We start from the raw sequence: 2,928 nt of genomic DNA, 5'->3' as shown, positions 1-2,928 counted from the left end.
TCCAGACTCCCATGTCACCAATTGATTGAGAGGCACTAACCAGAGCCTGATTGAAATAGTGTGTACCTGTCAGGCGTGTTCTAAAAACACCTTAAAAGTCGTAAAAACACTATAAATGCCTTAAAAACCCTAAAACATCTAAAATATTTCTAAAATGCTAAGACCACTCCTAAAGACCCTCTAAAACATCTTAAGACCATTAAATACATGGTAAAAGGCTTTCTAAAACACCCTAATGCGCCATAAGTCTTAAAAAAAAACTCCTTACGTCCCGAAAACATAATAAATGCCCTAATATTATGCAAATGCCTTAAAACGCAAAATAAAGAACACGTGAAGCCCTAAAAACACGCTAAAAGTCTTTTAAAACCCCAAGAACATCCCTACAAAGCAACCCGAAGCACTATAAAACCCTGTAAAAGTCCAACAGCCTAATAGACATGAATTCACCATGAAAGCAAAAAATAATCCAACAAAACCCTAAAGCCCTGAAAACCAAAACCTAATCCCCCCAAACACTCTAAGGCCTTAAGAAGCACCCTAAAATTTTAACAAAACACTAAAAGCCATAAAAACACATATAAGCCTAATAAACACCCTTAAACACTAAAATCACCCTAAAAGCCTTAAAATGTCTGAAAAGCCATAATATTCCCTAAAATTCAAATAACACTCTGAAGCCACAAATAACACACTAAATGCCTCCCAAAACATGTGGAACTTCCAAATCATATCCCTAGAAGATTCCCAAACCATGAACTTCCAAAACCACATAAATGCCCTGAAGACAACATGAAAGCCCCAACAAAACATAAAATGCTGGGGAAAAACACATAAAATATTTTAAAATACCCTAAAATCTCTAAGAAACCCTGTAAGATCACTAAAAACACCCCTACCTGCTAAAAAATACCTATACACTCCAAAAAATCACCCCTAAATCCCTTAAAAACTCCCTTAAACCTTATAAAACACCCTTAAAGCCCAAACCACCCTAATGCGCAAAAAAATTAAATGACCCCAAATGACCTTAAAGCCCTAAAAATCACATGCCACAAAAAATCCTAAATGACCCCAAAATTCCAACTCAAAGCCAGCCTACAAGTCTTTTATGAGAACAGTTTTATCTTTCTACCAAGGAGAAGTTTGTAGGTTCAACCCCTGACCTATGCCCTTACCATATGAAGTTAGTAATCAGTGGTTTTGCAATTCTTTGAAGAAAGATGAGGGTAATTTTATCAGGAGTGAATTAAACTTGTCTAGTGCCTTGAGTAGAACTGATAACTGTACTACATTGAGTCGTCTGGTCAAGGAGCATGGGATATTATCCCATTTGCTGAGGTCACACTTGATTTCTTGTAATTTCTGTAGTTTTCCTCATATAAATCTGTTGTTTTTTTATTCAAGTATAGATATAGATATTTTCATTTACGCTTGGCTATTGTAAATGGTACTACCTGAAAATGTGTATTTCATTAATTATTATTTCTTGATCTATTTCTTCATCCTTCGAAATATTATCAGTTTGTTGTGGTAGATAAACATTAGGACTTTGCATAACTTAGAAATATTACATTTCACAGAAAAATCATATTAATTATGTCGACAGAGCTATAAAAGGAATGTTGCCCTGAATATCTTCAGATATGACAGCTGTTTCATTGAGAAATTAAGCCAGACAGACATAATGTGATGTACATTTTGTTATTTTCATGTGGGTTCCTTCACTCTTCCAAAAAAATTAGGTTCATGAGCCCCTTGGGGAATGAGTTTGAGTTCAGATCAGATGTCTATTTATATATTTGAGTCCTGAAGCCCATTTGATGGACTGTTCTGTTGCTTCCAAAGTAGTCAGTCACTTCCCCACCAATTAGAGAATTTGTCCGAAGCAAAAGTAAAAGTGTGGCGTACGACATTTGACTGCACACCATCTAAAATCACACTCTCATTTGGTGTTGGCAGTTTTACTTGTATTTCAATTGTAAACTACACTTCAGAGTTCAGGCTAGTGAAAACGTTTCAGTGGAAAAAATTTGCACACAACTACGTGCAGTTTGTGATTCTGTTGTTCCCAAGCAAGGCTATGAGGACAAAGATGCACAAGCATGGGGGGCACTGCAGACAATGTGTGAAAGTTTCCAGGAGCTCAGGGGTGGACAGCGGCTGCTAATTCTCCCGTGCTGGCAGTGAGCTATGTGGGAGGGCTTTGTGTGAGGTCCCTGTGGGGTCTCTGAGAAGTCTCCATAAAGGATGCTGAGAACTTCATATGAAGTCTCTGTGCGAGGCCTCTGAGTCTCTCTGGAAGTCTCCAAGGAAGTATGTGTGTGAGGTTTCTCTCTCGGGTATGTGTGAGTGTCCTTGTGAGATGTCTGCTGAATTGTGGGGGGCGGGGGGCAGTTGTTTCGCTGAGGTCTCTGCAGGTCTGAGTGGGCTTCCCTTTGTTTGACCTCACAGCACCATATAAGAGGACCTGGTGGCAGGGGAAAGGGAAGGGGCTTGGTCCATGCACCCCTTGCTGTTCTTTCAGGGTCTTCTCTCCATCTCCGTGCACTTACCTAGCACGAACGGTAGGGTTCAGCAGCGGGTAGTCCGGTGTCCAGCTCTTCACTCTCTCTAGGAACACACCCAAGCTACCTGCTACCCAAGAGGCCCCAGATCCAGGCTCTGCAGATCCAGAATCTGATTTTTTACTGCCACAGTCACTCCAGAGGCTGCCTTGGCACAATCAGGACTCCAGAAACAACATCATGCTGCTGTACCAGCAGTCTCTGGGGCCTATGTCCACTTCCCTCCTCCACCACTGGTGTCAGTCCCCACCCACCCCACACACACACTTGGTGTCCTGACTGAGGCATGGAGGTCAAGGCTCAGTGGATGTCTTCCTCGCCATCCTTTACTGTTTAGTTCAGTAAACAGTAAACCCTGGCC

This window comes from Tenrec ecaudatus, unplaced genomic scaffold (genome assembly GCF_050624435.1).
Source record: "Tenrec ecaudatus isolate mTenEca1 unplaced genomic scaffold, mTenEca1.hap1 Scaffold_1490, whole genome shotgun sequence".
Taxonomy (NCBI): domain Eukaryota; kingdom Metazoa; phylum Chordata; class Mammalia; order Afrosoricida; family Tenrecidae; genus Tenrec; species Tenrec ecaudatus.
The sequence above is the reverse complement of the archived record's forward strand: the minus strand, read 5'-3'. Positions refer to the sequence as shown.